The sequence below is a fragment of the Rhinolophus sinicus genome, linkage group LG01, assembly GCF_036562045.2.
Source record: "Rhinolophus sinicus isolate RSC01 linkage group LG01, ASM3656204v1, whole genome shotgun sequence".
Taxonomy (NCBI): Eukaryota; Metazoa; Chordata; class Mammalia; order Chiroptera; family Rhinolophidae; genus Rhinolophus; species Rhinolophus sinicus.
This window is the reverse complement of record NC_133751.1, coordinates 51,006,669-51,026,895: the sequence shown is the minus strand read 5'-3', so window position 1 is coordinate 51,026,895 and position 20,227 is coordinate 51,006,669. Positions and strand designations below refer to the sequence as shown.

The following is a 20,227-nucleotide window of genomic DNA, read 5'->3' as shown; positions in this document are numbered from 1 at the left end:
TGTGTGCCGCCTGGGGTGGTTGTAAATAACAATCTTTTGGAGAGTGAGAACGAAGGAGTAGAACTTCATTTATGTTTCCTTCTAACCCAAAATAAGGAAGAAATTAAGCTTTATTATTCTGTAATGTATAGACTGACAGGAGTATGCACATATAAAATAAAATAAATGCATTGGGATGAATAGTCAAAATTCTTCTGTTGATGAGGTTTGATTAAAAAATGTTTACGGCCACTGTTCTAGGTGCTGAATGAATGATTATTCCGTGAAGTAACTCTAAAGTATATGATGATAAATAGGAAAATTCATTGCTAAAGAAAAAGATAGGTCATTAATTTATTCAGTTATTCTTGACAACAAACAAATACAAATATGAAATAGTGACTTCTGTGTGCCAGGCAGTGTGCTCGACTCTGTGGGTTGTTTTGTTGTTCATAGATGAATACAATACATGTAGAAAGACTTCGAAGAAGTTTTCACTACACGTAATATAATAACAGAATGTGAGCAAGGATATAGGGGAGCATATTGGGAACTGGTCACCCTCACTTCCTCCTAGAAGGTGGGACATTTGGATGCCACTTTTCTGGAGGACATTTTGACAAACATGTCAAAGACCTTTAAAAAGTTCATACCTTGATTCAGTGAGTCCACTTCTAACATGTACCTAAAGTATAATTAAGTATTTGTGCAATTATTTAGACAGGAGTGATTATCACAGCAGCATTTCTAATATTGAAAAATTAGAAACAACCTGAATTCCCAACAACATAGGATTGCTTACACAATAGGTGTTATATCCATTCAATGAAACACAATCCACCCATTAAAAAATGTATGTAGATACATATTTAATTGCAGTGAAAGCTATTCAAACATTTGCAAGTTAAATTGGGTATAGCATTATCTAATACAGAATGGTTCTATTAATAGACATGCACGTAGGAAAAGATTCAGGGGGAATGGGCTGACTTCTTTGTTTAGTTTTAGTTTTTAAATTGACACTGTAAAGTATAGTTGTGTGAGTTTTATCTACGTATAAAATTGTATAATCACCACAACAATCAGGGTAGACAGTTCTATCACTTAAAAAAAAAAAAATCTCGTGCTGCGCTTTGGAGTTACACCCAAACTTCTGGCAACCACTACTGTGTTCTCTGTTGCTATAACTTGGCTTTTTCCAGAATGCCATATAAATGGGATCGTATAGTTTCTAATTTAAAAACTGACTTCTTTCCTCACTGTAATGCCTTTGAGATGTGGCACTAATAGGACTCTCTTTTTATTGCGGAGTATCATTCCAGTGTATGGCTGTACAGTTGCTTATTCAATCACCTATTGAAGAATTTGGGGTTGTTTCCACTTTGGGGGTACTATGAATAGAGCTGCTATAAACATTTTGTACACGTTTTTCTGTAATCATACATTTTGTTGGATCATATGGTCAATGTATGTTTTACTTGATAAGACCCTACCAAACCATTTTATTGAGTTTTTTTATCTTTATACTTTCCAACCGGCAATGTATGAGAATATCAGTTGCTCTGCATTCTTGCCACCAGTTGATATTGTCAGATTGTATATTTTTGGGTTTTGGTTTTGTTTCTCTTTTTCTATTTTAGCCATTCTCATACTAGATCTGCAGTGGTACCTAATTGTAGTTTACATTTTTATTTCCTAAAGGCTACTGATGTTGAACATTTCTTTATGTGCTTATTTGCCATCCATATATCATCTATGATAAAGTATCTATTCAAGTATTTTGTTCATTTTGAAAAATTGGATTGTGTGTTTTCTTACAGTTGAGTTTTGAAAGTTCCTTATATATTCTAGAGAGAATTCCTTTGTCAGGTATGTGTAACTGTAGTCTCCCAGTCTGTACCTTATCTTTCATAGAGAAAAAGTTTTTAATTTGTATGAAATCTGATCAATGTATCAATTTGTTTTGTATATGGTTTTTTTAGTGTCATGAATAAGAAATCTTTGCCTCAACGTAGGTTATGAAAATGTTCCCCAATTTCACTTCTGAAAGTTTTATAGCTTTGCATTTTATATTGTATCTGTGGTCCATTTTAAGTAAATTGTTTCTATAAGGTGTGTGGTTTAATGTTGAAGTTTTCCATATATTTGCATATAGACGTTCAATGGTTTCGACATGATTTTTTGAAGATAAGTTAAACTGCATTTGTGTTTTTGTATTAAAATATCAATTGGCTACACATGTGTGAATCTATTTATGGACTGTATTCTGTTCCAATAATCTATGTTTCTATCCTTGCACCAATATCACACTGTCTGAATACTTTATAGCAGGTCTTGAAATCAGGTAGGGCAAATCTTCCAACTTTATTCTTCTTTTACAAGTTTGTTTTGGTTATTCTATGGTCTTTGCCTTTTCATGTAAACTTTAGAATCAGCTTCTTTATAGCTACAAAAACAAACAAACAAACAAACTTCCTGAGATTTTAACTGGAATCTCATTAATTCTATGTCAGTTCCCAAAGAACTGACATCTTAACTATACTGAGTCTTCCAATCCATGAATATGGTATATATCTTTATTTGCACTAAGATTTTAACAAAGTTTTATGGTTAGATTATGGTTGTTTTCTTTTTGCTTATTTGCTTCCTTTGAACGTGTCTTACTTTTAAATTTTATTGTTATCTTTAATTTAAAAATGAAAAGGTCTTTCAGTTGGCAATGTACAGAGCAGGCAACTAGAGATTGAAGACGCCTATGATGGTGAACTGGAGGCAGACCAACTGTCAGTGGGGTGAGGAATTCCAGTAGATGTGGCATCAGGAAAGTATGGTGGAAAGTGTCTGTTGTTCAGGATCAAGGAATACCAGAGAGCAGTGGAGGTTCCAGCTGAAAATCAACCAGTGATGAGCAATGACAAATACTGCCTGATCTAAGCATCATAAGAGGTCAGAAAGCAGGGTTCCAGTTACTGTGATTCAGGAGGGGCGTATTCAGTCTCTAGCAGGAGTAGAGATAGTTGGTAAGGACCCTGGGATAGGTTGCAAGTACTCCAGATACTAAAACTGGAGTGCACATGGGGGAGAAATGGGAGAGAAACAAGGCAGTGATCCAAATATTGACTCAACATTGCTGTGAAAGGATTGGCCAGGTACATTATTTCTGAATCTTTTGAGAATCTCTACTAAAGCCCCTGAAATTTCACTTGACTAAGCCCTAAACCAGTCCATGAAATGGTACAGCCTTAGCCTAAGGTGGAATTCATGTGGCTTCAGTTATGAGAAGAGGAAGAATGTTGGGGTAGGAAGCCAGGTGGAGCATTGCTGATTTGTTCAGTTATTCACCCGACATTCACTACATGAAAGGCATTCTTACTGGTGTTGCTACAGTCCATGGTAATGCTGTCTACTGTGGAATGAGCAGATAGTATGCCTCCACACGCTTAGACACACCCGCCCTTTCACACACGCATGTGCTCATGCACACATGCATGGCTCGTTGCACAGGAGGAATGGGGAGCAGTGGCCAACTGCCAGCTGGGAAATCCACGGTAACACTGAGCCTCAGGCACTGGGAGCCCCATGGATCAGTTCACAAGGTAGCCGCTAACATCAAAGAGTGTCAGGATTGTTCCAGAACTGGGACAAAGGGTAGCTGCAACCCTGAGGTCTTGTAACACCAGAGAAGAAGGTAATGCATTTCCTTGGGATTGAAAAGAATTCTAGGTGGCATTTAACAGCTGAGCCTAAGGACACAATGAATTGACTAACTAGCAGAAGGGAACCTATAAAAAATATATGAAATACTGCTTCATTTAGGAAGCAGTATGAATGAGGTTATATTTTTTCCAAGCAGATTGGGGATCAGCACCTTCTTTTCAGCATCTAAGAGCAAAAAGACAATCAGTCTCTTGAACTTGAACTTGCTTATTATAAGCCCCTATCATAAACCATCACTGTCTGTGTATTGATTTCTGGCCAACGATTAACCAGATGTGACCTTAGAGCCTTGATAATAGGTGGAGAACTCATTCAACAGAGGGAAGCCTGCTAATTTATGAATAAAGCAGGTATTTACAGACCCCCTCAGCCTGAGGTGAGTACTTTTCCATCCAGGTGGCACAAGAAGTCACAAACCCAGAGCTCTGATGGGCCCCTGAATGTGACCTTGTGCTGAACACCTGTAAGGGTGAGGTGGTCTAGACCTGATGGAAGCTGACTCAATGCTAAAATTGTGAGACCAGCACCTGCTTTGGAGGTGCCTATCTTGCACGTAAAATAATTACTAATAATATTGCCATTCACTCATTTGTACATTATAGTTTACAATTTTTTACATTCATTATCATGACATTTTTTCCTGCATGATTCTGTTTATAGAAAGTTAAAAAATAAACTCAAGTAAACTATATTACTCAGCGATGCATGCTTAGGTGGTAAAACTATATAGCAAACGAAGGAAATAATCACAATGTCAGGAGAGCAGTGACTCTAAGGGGTAGAAAGCAGGTGTGATTGAGAAGGGACATGTGCAGGCCTTCTGGGGTGCTGGCCACGTTCTATTTCTTCACTTGGGTGGATCTGGTACAGGGATTCACTTTGCAATAATTTGTTAAGCTGTACGTTTATGACTTATACACTTTGTCAATGAGTGTGTGTTTGGTTTTACGCACATCAAACAAATAAAAAACAAAAACAAAAAACAAAATCAGTTCCTTTTCTTATGTCATTCCAATCAAGATTGGTTGTTAGTTATTGAAATTCTAGGTGAGAGATGGCTAAAGCTATGCAATAAATAATGTGAGACTGTCTTGGTGGTATTTTAAATATAGTAATCTTTCATATCCTTTATTTTAAAAATATTAACCTACATATATAATCCCAGTCTGAGAGGTCCTACAGAAGAACTAAGGGACTTGCTCTAGGTCACATCTAATGTCACAGTTAGAATTTGATCCCAGGTGTTCTGACTCCCCATCTAATGCTCTTGAGTGATGATACTAACGTTCCATTCCCAGCTTCAAAAATTCCACAAATCCTTTTACTTCAAGTGCAGTTGAGTTCAGTATGTTGGCTAATTGTGGAATTGTCCATTGGTTTTCAAATTTGCTTTAAATGATGGAGAATATTTGACTCTGTATTAGCTGGAAACGCCAAAAAAGGTTGACTTAGCATATTGTGGGTTAAGCCAGTAGGGAAGATGTGCCTGATTTCCTAGTAACAGCAGCATCTTGGAAAAATTAAAATATTTCATGTATTAGATTCAATCTTATTACAATACTTTTGTACACCAAATATATTATGTGTTCCTTATCAAATATTTAGAAAAACTCAGGCGAGATGAACAAGGAAATAAAAACAACTCACAATCCCAGCCCTCAGAAATATTTTATGTCTTTAATCTGTTTGTTTATATAAGTGTTTGCAAAATTGGTATAGTGAAAATACTGATTTGAAACTTGCTTTTTAAAAATATCATAGCAGTATATTGTGAATATTTTTTCATATTCGTAATTCTTCTTTAGCATAATTTTTAAGGCCTGTGTAATATAACATTGCATAAATGGATGTATCAGGTTTTTTAAAAAGCCAACTTCCTTTTGTTGTCTATTTGGTTTTTTCCAGTTACTGCTATTGTAAATAATGTCGCAATAAGAATTTTTGTAAATAAATCTTTGCACACACCCAGTATTATTTCCTTAGAATAAATTCCTAGAAGTGAAATCATTGGGTATGAGTTAAAGGGTACGCACACTTTAAAAACTTTTGATATTTTTCCAAATTGGCTTTCAGATAGATTGTCTCAATTTATACTCCCACAAAGAAGTATATAAAAGTGTTCCCCCAGCCATGCCAATACTAGATATTCTACTTTGAAATATAAAAAAAATATTTTGTTTACTAGTAAGTTTCCATTTTTCATGTTTTTTTGTTTGTTTGTTTTTGTTTTGTTTTGTTTTTTTCCCTCATCTTGATTTGATTCCTTTAGTCCTTTAAGCAAAATTGTATGTTATCTCTTCTATAGGAGTCCTGATGATCAGACATACATTACAGGACTGAGATTCCTCACATGTATATACACATTTAAAAATTTCCACTTAAAACGTGAAGGGACTCAATTATTAAGAAAAAGGAGAACTGTAGTGTCTGTGTTAACACTACAGATCTCAACTGAATCACTTATTTACCTAACTAATGCCCCATTAGGCATGCTAAGCACATTCACATATTGTTAAATACCTAATGATCATTCATAGAAATGGGAAGTCAAACAAGCCCAGTGTATCAATTTGCCAAATTCAACAAACGCCTTGGCAATGTGCTTACGAGACCCTATGTGGGACAGCAGTCGTGAATAGGTTAGACAGCCCATTAGCTTATGAAAAGAGCTGTCGATGTAATCATAGTCTATTTGCTTGCATTTCACTGACATATTTTTCTGAGCTTATGGTGATATAAAGCTGTTTCCCACATTCCTACTCAGGCAGTCAACAGAACGATGGACAGGTTAAATCCTAATAAAACAAATATGGCTGTGATGCAAATCTTTCTGTAACTGAAAGAATGCTAGGCCCCAGGTGGAATTCCATTTATTTTAAACATTTTTTTGATATGATAAAATCCTAACAAAATAATTGGGACAGTGCTTTGGCCTACGTTCCATTGGAATTTGACTTATTAGTGATAGCTTGATGAACAAGCCTTCTGGAAAGAAATCTCCTTTGATTAAATCATCAGCCTGGGGGAGAGCAGTTTGGGGGACTTATTCTTTGCTATTCCAGAATTCTAGAGGGTAGAATTAAGTTCCATGAGTGAAGTAACAGAGAGTCTGATTGTAAGGAATAAATTTCTAACACTCAGAGTTGTGCCAAGAAAGGCTGCTTTTTGAGGCAGAAATTGCCCGTTTTTCTGTAAGGGTCCAACCTCCCACTGAAGGAACATTCAAGAATGTTGAAGAGGTGTTTCCTTTATTGTGGGGCCCAGTGTCTGGGTTTTTGGGGGGATCACATGGACGTAGTTTGGTGGGATTCTCTGTCAATGTCTGTTTCCTAAGCAACAAGAAATATGAAAAATTCCAAGTTAATATTTTTCAAATGGCTTGTTATTATTTTGAGTAGTATACTAGTCAAATACAGATTGCAAGGGTTAAGTTAGGCCAAAGTGTCAGGTTAGATTATCCTTCCCAAATCTCAAAAATATCTCTTTCTTTCTCACACAAGCTTCATGGAGGGCCAGATGGTTCTCCAAGGCAGTTTCCTTTCAATCAGGGATTTAAAGATCCATCTACTTTAATTTTGTACCTCCTCTATCTCAATATATGACCCCTAGGGTCTCTATGGCAAGGGGAGAGAAAGCATGAAAGACGCACATATACTCTCCTATGCTTTTACTTATGTCACTGCTACTTATTGCCCATTGGTCAGAACTAGTCACATGGTCCATTTTAGTTGCAGAGGAGACTGGGAATTACAGCTTTCCTGTGTCCTTAGGAAGAAATAAATGAAATAGGTCTTGGGAACCTATAGCATTATTTTTTTGCCAAGGTGTTCATAGATTTTTCTTTTCTTTTATATTCTAGTTGAAAAAATGTGAACTTTATCCCATCAGAGAACAAACTGTAGCTTGACGTGCTTTATCCCATAGACAACTTCTTTTATGTTGTTTTAGGAGTTATTTTACTTTTTCACAGTTGTAAAATGTTTGTCTCGTCTGGGAAGCTGAGGTATGTATTCTCCATGTGCATGCATACCCTTGCTCGCGACACTGTATTTATTTGGAGTAGTATTATCAAAGATGGTTCCTGAGTCTCTAGTATAGTTATGATGTTTTTCTGATTTTCATCTCTAGATTCTTTAGAGCTGCTGGGCCTACTGAACATTTGCTATTGAGGAAGAGGAATGTATTAGTTTGTTAGGGCTGTTGTAACAAAGTATCACAAACAGGGTAGCTTCAACAGAAGACATTTATTGTTTCACAGTTTTGGAAGTCCAAGATCAATGCTTCTTCTGAGGGTTAGCAGGGAGAATCTGTACCATGTCTCTCTCCTAACCTCTGGTGATTTATTGGCAGTTTTTCGCATCCCTTGTTTTGAAGAAGCATCTCCCTGATCTCTGCCTTCATCTTCACATAACATTCTGCTTGTTTGTAAGTCTTTCTCAGTGCCCAAATTGCTCCTGTCCTATAAGGACACCAGTCATATTGGGTTAGGGTCCACCCTAATTATCTCACTTTAACTTGATGAGCTCTATAAAGACCCTATTTCCAAATAAGATCATGTTCTGAGGAAAGAGACGAGTTTAGAACCACTTTTCTTTCTGAGCCTTTATACTTTAATCTGTAAGAAAAGGGGGTTGGGATGGTGAACTTTGAAATTCTAGCCTGCTCTGAGCCTCTGTTATACAGTTGGTGACACTATAAGCTATAAAGGCATTGTGATAGAACTCACGACTAGAAGAGTCTATGTGCCTTCCTGGGTCCCTAATCTCCTGCTACAGCATGGCTTAGGTGCAGGGAAAAGGGGCCTCAAATTGTAGCTTATGTACTGAGGGTCTTACCCTGGCAGGCTCTCTCTCTGTCTCTCTCACACACATATACATATATGCACACAGCTTTGTTGTGGGTAGGGGAGGGAGATATTTTTAATAGCAGAGTTTATTATCTCCTTTTTTTTTTCCTGGAAAAAGATGAAATCATCCATTTATTCTGGACCAATTACAAGCACTAGAAAGCACAGGAGGAACAGAAATCGTGATCACAAATATACACTGGGGGAGAGGAGTATGGAGGAAACTGTTATTGATTGGCCTTGTAAAATCTGCTGCTGAATCGATAGCAATTTCTGGAAATGCCAGACATTTATTTTGTGTGGCTTCAACAGCGGAGATAATAATAAGCACACTTATGAAGTGGGTCTCTTGACACTGTTTCCTTGAGCCCCTTATAATAAAACACATACATACCGGGTATGATAGCTCTACAAGCCATAGTGAATAGACTTCAGAATTAAACCTCAGGCTGTAGCCCACCACCAACTTCTCCTTCGTGCTGAGAATAACATTCAAATAAGTCTCTATTAAACACACAGAGATGATCCATCTGCAGGAGAGATGGAAAAGGAGTCTTCATCGGCTGTGGAAACACAGGCCTGGGCCTGTTCCAATGCTCAGGGAAGAAGGTCAGATGCTGGACCCTGGCCGGCCATTCTGAATTTCTTGACCTGCTCTGTCACCCATGCTTCACACAGCCCCTCTCAGAGCTCCAGTTAGTGCTTCTTTCTAACAACAGGCAGCTTCTCTTACATGGATGCTCCATCACCCCCACCCTACATCCTTGGCTCGTCGCTTTTCCCTACGCCTTGTGCAAGGGCATTTTATAACCTTGCCAGGGCCGTTAGGCCTGAGAAAAGCTCAGGGGGTGTTATAGGAGTAGGGAAGTTGCTTAGTGGGCTTCAGCACAGTAAAACTATCATTTATCAAGTACTTACTATGTGTTGTATACTTTACACTCACAACCTCATTTATTTTTCACAACAATACTTTGAGTTATTGTTATTCTTTCAACTATTTTTTTGGTAAGAAATTGAGGCTCAGCAAGGTTAGACAAATTCCCCAAGATCATGAAAGTGTGATGAGACCGAGCTAAATTTGAACTCAGATCTGATTCTAGGTTCTAGAGTCTTTCTATTCTGTTTTTGCCAACTTGGGGTGTAAGTGGGCTGGTGGGAGGTGAAATTATAACATGCCTGGTGAAGGCATGCCAACATTATTCCTGTGCCATAGGGCATGTATGAAGGCTTCTTTGAAAATATAGATGGTACGATCAGAGGTACATTTTAAGGAGATGATTTTGGTGTTTGGGTTTAGAATGGATTGATGCAGGGAAACACCCGGGCTGGGAGACCATATAAACGGATACAGCAGAACACATAGTGAAAGGCAAAGAGGCTCGGACAAGGAAAGGAACAGTGGAATCACCAAGATTTGGTTCTTGACAGTCAAAGGAGTGGAAATGGTTTCTCCTTCTACCCACTTTGTTTCATCTCCATCTCTGCCTCCCTTCCTAGCCACTTCACCTTATCCAATTTGGGGATGGTGGGAGGATTCCCTGGAGAATATTGATTCCCAGCCTGGGTCTCAAAGTCTATCTCAGTGATCTTGTTGGGTACAGATGCCTGCTGAGCTGGGAATAGATGGAGATCACTTTTCCACCCTGCTTCCTTAACATAGATCCATTTAGTACAGTGCTGTTAAAGAGAATTTGAACTACTGATTTAGATGGTGAGAGAAGGTGTTCTTTCTGTAAGTTGGTACATTTATCAATACAGAAACCTGGCTGTGTCCCATCTCTCCATAGTGAACCTGTGGTTTTGTGAAACAGTCTTTATGGCTCTGAAAGCCACGGTATGTTTTTCCCTTGAGATCTGGCTTGGTGCTGAGAGTGACTCTTTCCCTCTAACTACTCAAGAAACCAGTTCTATTCAGAGGTTAAGACAACTGTTTCAAGAGCAGGTCCTAGAAAATAGCTTCCTAAATACCTGAAGACAGGAGGTCAAAAAGAATTCTTGAGTGAACTATCATGTGAGGAACCATGTGAATTAATTCTCCAGGTGTCCTTTGTGCATGTATCTCATGCCATGCCCTGTGCCAGGGCGTATGAAGGAAGCAAAGAAGGGTTTCATCCTTCAAAGAACTGATAATTCAGTTGGGAACATAAGTTCATGTTCACAAATAACTTCTGTCCAAGAGAGTATACAGTGCACACCACAGAACTGCCAGCAATAATGCAGATCAAGCGAGTTCAAAGGGAAATGGGAAAGACAGGTTGCAGTTTTTGAGTGTCCCTTGAATGAAAAAGAAAATATACATATATATATATATATATATATATATATATATATATATATATATGTATATTAATTTGGGGGTATTCAGGTGTAGAGAATGAAAATAGCAAGATGAGGCAGTGAAAAAGCACAGAGTATGTAAGGAATCCCAAGGAGGAATCCAATTCACTGAGCTACCAGTTCACTGAGACTCACTGAGTCTGTGGAAGAGAGGCGTGAGAGATTGAAGAGAGGGGTTAGAGGCAGATAGAGAAGATTTTACATACCAGGCAGATGCAGCAACTCCGCACATAAAAATTTGACAACCTGGATGAAATGAACCAATTCCTTCAAAAATGACCATGACTTACCCAACATGATATAGGTAATTTGAATGATCCTACAATTATTAAGGAAATTGCATTTATAATTTTAAAATTTTTCAAAGAGGAAATCTCCAGTCTCAGATGGTTTCACTTAAGAATTCTTCCAAACATTTAATGAACAGTTAGCACCAATTTTACATGTCTCCTAGAAAATAGAAGAGGAGGGAACAATCTCCAATTCATTTTATGAAGGTAGTATTGCCCTGATACTAAACCTAGACAAACACAGTACAAATAAAGAAAACTGTAGACTAACATCTCTCATGAATATAGAAACAATTACAAATTAAATGGAACAGAATAGAACAAAATATAAAATAGAATTCAGCAATTATAAAAAGAATTACATACCGTGACCAAGTAGGCTTTACTCCAGAGATGAAAGGCTGGTTCAATATTTAAAAATCAACTAATGTTAATCCACCACATTCAGTGTCAAAAGAAGAAAAACCACATGATCATATCAATAGATGCAAAAAAAGCATTTGACAAAATTCAACATTTATTCATGATAAAAATTCTCAGAAATCTAGGATTAGAGGAAAAGGTCCTCAACTTCATAAGGAGTATCTACAAAACCAGCTACTGTTATACTTAATGGTGAAAGACTGAATCCTTTCCCCTCATAGCAGGAAGGAGGCTCCATTCTCACCTCTTTTATTCATAGTGTTGGAAGTTCTAGCCAATACAATAAGTCAAGAAAAGAAAATAGAAAGAATAAAGATGAAAGCAAGAAAGCAAGCAAGCAAGCAAGCAAGCAAGCAAGAAAGAAAGAAAGAAAGAAAATTGTTCCTATTTATAAATGACACAATTATCTATATAGAAGATTACAAGGATTTTAAAAACACCTCTTACAACTAATAAGTGAGTTCAGCAAGTTTGCAGGATACAAAATAAAAAGAAAAATCAATTGCATTTTTATATGCTATCAATGAACAGATAGACAATGAAATTAGAAATACAATACCACTTATTGTTGAAAAAATAAAAAGCTTAAATGTGCATGTAACAAAATGTATGGGACTTGAAAAGTATAAAATGATAAAGAAAGAAATCAAAGGAGATCTAAATACATGGAGAGATATACAATTTCTGTTCATTGAATGGAAGACTCAACATAATTGTATTAGTTTCCCATTTCTGCTATAAAAAATTACCACAAACTTAGTGGCTTATAATGATGCAAATTAATTTTTTTTTTTTTTTTTTTTTTTTGTAGTTCTGGATTTTTGAAGTCTGATATGGGATCTTAAGGCACTAAAATCAAAGTGTTGTCAGGGTTGGTTCTTTCTGGAAACTCTGAGGGGAGAATCCACTTCCTAGCCTTTTCATCTTTTAGAAGCCACCAATTCCTTGATTTATGGCCCCTTCCTCTATTTCAAAGCCAGCGGTACAGCACCTTTCAATTCTTTTCTGACCTCTGCTTGCATTGTCACTTGTCCCTTCCTCTGACTCTGACTCTCCTACCTTCTTTGTATAAGGACCTTGTGGTTATATTGAACCCACCTGGGTAATTCACAAGAACTTTTCCATCTCTGGGTCCTTAACTTAATCGCATCAGCAAAGTCCCTTTTGCCTATAAAGTAACCCTTTCACAGTTTCCAGGCCTTAGAATGTAGAAATCTTTGAGGGTCCATTATTCTGTCTGCCACACTAGTAAAGCTATCAATTTTTTGCCAAATTGATGTACAGATTTATCACAATTTCTTTCAAAATCACAGCAAGATTTTTGGTGGGTGTCAATAAGATTATTCTAAAATTTATATGGACAGGCAAAGGAACTTGAATAGCTAAAATAATTTTGAAAAAGAAGAATAAAGTAGGAGGACTCTGTCCCCCTGATTTGAAGATATATTATATGGCTGGAGTAAGCAAGACGGTGTGGTATTTGCAGAGATAGACACACATATCAATAGAACAGAATAGAGAGCCCAGAAATAGACTCACACAAATATGCCCATCTGTTTTTGACAAAGGTGCAAAAGCAATTCAACAGAGAAAATATAGCCTTTTCAACAAATGGTGCTGGAGTAATTGAACATCCATAGGCAAAAACAAACAAATAAAGGAAGAAACCTCAACCTAAGTTTCACACTTTATAAGAAAATTAACTCAAAACAGATAATGGACTTAAATGTAAAAGATGAAATTATAAAATTTTTAGGGAAAAAAATGAGAAAAATCTTCAGGATCTAAACAAAGAGTTCTTAGACTTGACACCAAAAGCACAACCCATAAAAGAAAACATAAATAAGACTTCATCACAATTGAAAGAAAATCGCCCATCAAAAGGCCCTGTTAAGAGAAAATACTAGCAAATGACATATCTGACAAAGAACCAGTATTTAGAATATATACAGGACTCTCAAAACTCAACATTACAAAACAATTCAATTTGAAATCAACAAAAGACATGATGAGCCATCTTACCAAAGAGTATGTAAAGATAGAAAGTAAATACATGGAAAGATAGTCAACATCATTAGTGATCAAGGAAATGTAAATTAAAAACACATGAGATATCACTATACATCTATCAAAGTGGCTAAAATAACAAAAAATCGTGACAACCCCAAGTGCTAGCAAGTATGCAGAGAAACTGCTTCACTCATGAGACATTACTGGTAGGAATGTAAAATGATACAGTGTCTCTGGAAAATAGTTTGGCAGGATGTTTAAAAAAATAAAAAAGAAAGAAAGAAAAACACATGCAATGCTTTACATCCCAGTAATTGCACTTCTGAGCATTTATCCCAGAGAAACGAAGATTTATGCTCACACAAAATCTTGTACAAAGTGTTTATAGCAAACTTATTTTCATAATAATATTTGTTTGAAAGACTGGAAACAACTCAAATGTCTTTCAATGGGTGAATAAACTGTGGTATATTCATACATAGAATACTACTCAGTAATAAACAGAAACTAACTTGATAAACATACAACCTGGCTGAATCTCCTCATAGGAATTATCCTGATAGGGAAAAGCCAATTCTAAAAGGTCACATATGGTGTGATTCCATTTATATTACATTCTTGAATTGTCAAGATTTTATAAACGGAGAACAGAATGGTCGTTGCCAAGGATTCAGGAGGGGGTGGGAGCAGGAGGGAATGGCTATAAAAGGGCACATGAGAGATCCTTAGGGTGATGGAAATATTCTTTATCTTGACTGTACTAATATCAATATATTGATTATGATATTGTACTATCATTTTACAAGATGTTAACAGAGGATGAAGGGTACACAGGCTTTCTCTGTATTATTTCTTACAACTACATATAAATCTACAAGTACCTCAGAGTAAAAAGTTGAAAAAAGTAGTTCAGAGGAGACTGAAATTAGGATGGTAATAATGGTGGTAGGGGTGGGTATGGGGAAGGTGATAGAGAAAGGCATGAATGACAGAAGCCATTTAAAGAGTTATTTTAACTATTCTCGTGCCCTCACCCTGGTCATGATATGTCTGGGGTGACTGGGGTTGTTCACATATCTCTGAGTGACAACGTCCCTCTTGTTTGTTCACTTACTTGGTAAGAAGAATGGTGAGGGACTTCTCCACCTAGTGTCCATTGCTGACTTAGAATATGTCCTGCTCTGATCTATTTCAGTGACTTCTGGAAGCAATTCAAAGAGACAGTCATAAAAGGCTTTGAGGGACTGAACTACCCTCCCATTGGTCCCAGTGTCAATGTTTGAAGAAATCACAAAAAGAAATTTTTTAAAATGCTTCAGGGCAAGGGGGAGATGCTGGTGGAGGCAACATGGGCATAAATTGATCATGAGCTTGCCTGTTAAGCCCATAGGATTAATAAAGAGAAAGAACAAAATGTGAGGGAATACTGGTTTCTAGAATGAGTGTGAGATTATTCTGTGCACTCTCCTCCACACCATGTCCACATCCACACGCACACTCCACCCTCAGGGATGAGTCCGGGTGAAAACAAGCGTATTATAGACTCCTGAGTTAGGGAGGGAGTTTTTGCAGGGCTGAGCTGATAGCTTGGATGTCTGTCCCTGCTGTGTGGGAAGGGCTTCAACTTGGAAGGCCTGGGGGAAGAAGGCTCAGGAGGGTTTTGTTCTGCTTTTGGCCCATAGCCTCCTAAGCAAAAAGAGGCCTGATTAATCCTAGCCGCCTAGCTCAATAGGAATCGAACTGGGATTTGGGGCCCAGGCCCAGGTTTGTGGTAGTAAGTGACTCTTCCATCTGACTTGCCGCTGAAAGCCTCCCTCAGGAAGCGGCCATGGTGGCTGGTCTGGGGGTTTGTATCCTGGCTCTGGATTCCAGATCTGAGAGAGAGAGACAGAGAGAAAGAGAGAGAGTTCTTACTAACCTTAACTCCCTTTACATGCTTTTGTTTTGTTTATTTTGCATTTTACTCCTTTGTCTTATTTCAGTTTTGTCTTTCTGGTTTGTTTGGTTTGGTTTTAGTTTTGAGTTAAGTGAGAGCAAATTCTCTAAGTCAGGTCCAAGTCTTCATAACGGCCTACATGATCTATTCCCACCTCCACTCCCACTTCTTCCCCCTTTCCTTTCTCCTGGAGTCCAGCTACATCTGACTCCGTACTGTTTCTTGCACATGCCAGGAAAGTACCACCTCAGGGCCTTGGCAGTCGTTGTTTCTTTTGCTGACGCCCTCCACCCCATATATCTGCACAGCTTGTGCTTCACATCTTGGCTTAAATGTCATATTTTCAGGGAGATTGTCACTGAGCATCCTATGTAAACTTGTCTGCATCTCCCCCTTTCCCTGCTGTCCCAACACTTATTACCCTCTTCTTTGCTTGCTTTATTCTTCAACGCAAGTATAACTCTCTAACACAGTCTGTATTTTACTTTCATCTCATTCACTGAGCTCCTCAATGAGAATGTAAGCTTTATGAAGGCAGGGCTTTTTGTCTGTTTTGTTCCTCATGAAATGTGTCTGCAACAGAGCCTGGCATAGAGTAGGCAGTCGATAATTATTTAATGAATGAATAGAATGAGGGAGCGAATGAAATTCTTTCTGGTGCTAGGATATTTGTATAGATAATATATATTTTTAAATGTTTTAAATTAAACATACTATTAATAATTTAATACTTATCAAATGTATTTAAAATATTATGTATTTATTTAAAGGCTATGACTTTGAAAAGTGTCTTGGATTGGAGTTTGAAGAGTTAGTATCAATTCTGGCTTCTTCAAAACAGCTCTGGCATGAAAGAAGCATTTCATCCCCCTGCCTTGGTATCTGCACTTGTGAAATAGGTATACTATTCCCTGTGTACCTCACAGGATTATCATGAGAGTCAAACAAAATATTGGACAGACGTGTAAAAACTAAAAGCAAACCACACATGCATTCAAACCTCTGCAAGGATAAAACACTGTTATATTAATATTTAGTTATCATGTAATGAAAGAATTCAGAGTGTGACCTTACTTATCCCAATGGTGACAGAAACACGTAATACAATGAGAGAGCTGAGCATTCTGTAGGACTCAATCTTTATGCGATACCGTGAAGTTCTCTGAGAAACTTATCTTATGAAACCTGAGTGTTATTTGGGAGCTTATCTGGAGTGTTTCATGAGGGGAAAGGAGAGCAGAGCCCAGCCATGTCATGGAATATTCCTTCCTTTCTTCCATTCCCCTAAGCCCTGTGCTGTTGCATTTCTTGCTGTGTATTATTGACAGAGGAAATGCTGATTCATGGGTCTGAGTTACAGGAAACCTTGTTTCCTGGTGAAGAAACAAGCCTGGTGGTGCTGCCAGCATGCTCCTCTGCCAGTTTCTGCCACATGCCGTTCTCCCAGGCCTGCCCCCAGACTGACTGAGAAGGGGTGGGGCCAACTTGGGCTTAACCAATGAGGTCACTTTCCCTTGGACCTGAATCAAGCACAGGCTTCCTCTCTGCTTCTCTAGGCCCTTCAGCTCTGACCCCAAGATACCTTTTCAGCTCATTTCCTACCACTCCCTTCTTGCACCCTGTGTTTTGGCCACACATGACTACTCCCAGTTCTTTGTGAACACCTTGTATTTTCCACTCTCTATGCCTTGGCTCATGATGTGTCTTGCCTGGAATGGCCCCTGACCCAGTGTCGGCTCATTGAAATCCTACCCATGCTTCAATTCTGCTCAGCTGCTACCTGCTATGTGTAACCTGCATTCCTTCTATTTATTTTTATTCTTTTTAGTAGGGGTATTTTCAAATATGTACAAAAGTAGGTAGAGCTGTATGATGAACTTCTATATACCCATCTCCCAGCTTCAACAGTTACCTGAGTTCTCTTAAATAGCACTTAATCCCTCCTTTGAGTTCTCCCAGTAGCTCCTATGTTCTGTGCTTAACCCGTTTACTGAATTGAATGGGAAGAAGGTGAATCAGTGGATTTAGAATGCTCTATTTACTCACCTCCCACAATGAGGAAAAGGAGGCTTGGAGAAGTGAAGTGAGTTGCTCAATGTCGAAAGACAGGTAGGTAGTGGCAAGCTGAGACCAGATTCTTCTGAAGAGGCTCACAGTCTAATTGGAATGCTTGGGTAGTGTACTCATAACAAGTACATACTACTGGATCTTGAGTACTGTAGGAGTTCAGCTTAAGTGATTAGTAAGTGTGTGGTGAAGGACTAAATTAATCTTCTCTCTAATTGATTAATAAGATGACCTCTTAAGCTTGGCACCGAGCAGCCAGCCCGCTGGCCATCTCCATTCTATAATCTGATATCATCATGCTAAAGATATTGGAGATACTTGACTTACACAGAGAGAAAAGCCCTCTAATTATAAAGACCAATAAGAGTTTGTGAAAAGTTTAAACTGATAAATATTTTAAAATAAATTTTGTGTTATGGCTACATTGAATAGAGAGAGTAGTTATTCTGTATCTGAAGATCCTAAATGTTCCTGAGTTAATTTGGACTAGAAAGCAGGAAGAGAAATTAAGAGAGTCTTAAATTGGGTGGTTTGGAGTACTTGCGCATTAGATAATTTGGGAGGAAGGCATGAAGAGAAAGTGTGGGAAGACAAAGGAAGAAATAAAAGCTCGTAGGGGAATAATGGCAATTTTTCAGGTTGATAAAAATCTGGCTCAAACCTAGATTTGGGGAGTACAGCAAGAGGTCATGTGGCTGTCCAGTGTAAGGCACCCTGACTTTACTAGGTCAGAATAAAAGGAGGGATCTGGTCATCAGCTAAGAGGCTGTTGCCAGTGAGGTGGAAAATAGAAAGAGTGTGTGGATTTCCTCATAAATGGAGTTAAAACACAATTTGAGATCCTTTTCTTGAAAAAAAATTTTTCTTGAATCAGAGTCTTTCTAAGGGTCATGTATTTCCTTGGTAATCACTGCATTTCTTTGGTTAGGCGAAACGGGTGGGAGGAAAGAGCTGCGGGGGCTCTAGCCAGGCATCCACTGGGCACTCCGTCCACGCTGCCTCAGTGACCCATTAAAATGTTGGCAGTCACACCAATCTGGGGGTCACAAGGAGGCTCTGAGGTTCACCAAAATAATGGACAGAAAGTGATTTGTAAGCTGTGATGTGCCTCATTAAGGCCATGACATCTGCCATCACTAGAAGCACACTAGTAATAATCTGATGACATAGGAGATGTTGCCCTGAAGGCAAGAGGGGACAATAAGGAGGTGACAGAGAAGGGTTATTGGAATGGTGGGCTCGCAGTTCATGTTTTAGTGTGGGCCAGAGACCTGAGGAAGGAGAATATGGGGGAGAATTGTGGCACTTATGCCCCTTCCCTACGTTTGTCAGTCTCTGTTGGTGTCGCCGTGAAGATTATCATTCAAGGCATTAGAGAGATAATGTGGCCTGTGTGCCCGTGTTCGAGGCAGCAAGTTGAGGGGTGGGTATAGGGAAAGACGTGGGGTAGTGAGAAGTGTGTTACCTTCTGTAGGTCATCTGGAATTGTGAAGAGAGCACAATTGGTAGAATTTATGAATCCTGTGAAGAGAAAAGATGATTTAAGTTTTAACAGTTAGAAGGATGGGGTGTATTTCCTTCTGGGCTGCGAGTGTCCTTTCAAATATAGGTGGAAACAAAATACTACTAAAAAACGACCCACGATAGCCACCACCAATAGATAGGATTCTCCTATAGCAGATGAGGATTTGCCCTCTAAAATCCATGAGAACACATTTCCTCATAAGGAAAAATATCCTTCCCTCCACCCCACCATGCACATGCTTACCCATCTGTTTACTTGCTTAATGAGTCTTTCTTCAAGGGGACATAGAGGTAAGGGTGGCCCAGCACTCCATCGACATTACAAACTCCAAATGTGGTCCTCGGTACAGACATCTGAATTTAACAACACCGAGGGGCAGGTCACTTGCCCAGGCCTCTGAGGTACACAAAGTGGAACAAGATTTGTGCCCTCAAAATATTTACATCTTAGCAAACTTGTGGGGTTTAGAGGCTTCACAAAAAAGAAGGAGAGGCAGAGCTTCCTTTTTTGCCTGTAAAGGATTCACCTTCTTCCATGCCTTCTTTGCTACCGGACAACAGTATTTCCAAGCCAGAAGCAGGAGTGGTGTAAAGGGCATAGTCATTTAGGGCCTGGAAGATTTCCATCAGAGAGCTCAGGTGAAAGCCTGAGCCCTGGAGCCTGCATCACCCCGCGAGAGCCCGGCAGGAAGAAAAGGCTTTGGCTGGGCTGAGCAGATCTCATTAGTGTTGGGGTTAATCCTGAGGTTAATGTATATTCGTTAGACTTCTTTTTTGTTTCCTGGTGTCATGTTTCCATTCCTGAGCTGAGCGTTGTTCTGTAGACTTTGGCATGAATTTAGCTGCATTCTCACAGAAATGCAAGGCCGGTCTGTGTACAAAAGAAAACTTCTGAGGTCTTCCTTTAAAAGGGCTACAGGTGAGTGTTCAGGTCAGCTGATCAGGCCCAGAGATGTTACAGAAAGAATGAAAGGTCCACACTGGTGTGCCTGTAAATGTTTAACAAGCGACTCTCCAAGGGAAAGAGCCCTGTGATAGGGTTTGCTGATTTCTGTGGTGTAAATAGCCCCACTATATCTGATTTCAGGCTACCAACAT

At 38.6% G+C, this 20,227-nt stretch overlaps 1 long non-coding RNA gene across 1 annotated transcript; it reads right to left on the bottom strand.

Annotated features, from left to right (window-relative positions):
* Positions 1-13,705: 13,705 nt before the first annotated feature.
* Positions 13,706-19,974, bottom strand: LOC141572412 (uncharacterized). The gene is made up of 3 exons (XR_012497785.1): positions 19,374-19,974; positions 19,071-19,126; positions 13,706-15,476 (listed from the first exon to the last, which is right to left on the bottom strand). It is a non-coding gene; the product is annotated as an uncharacterized LOC141572412 (long non-coding RNA).
* Positions 19,975-20,227: the final 253 nt, after the last annotated feature.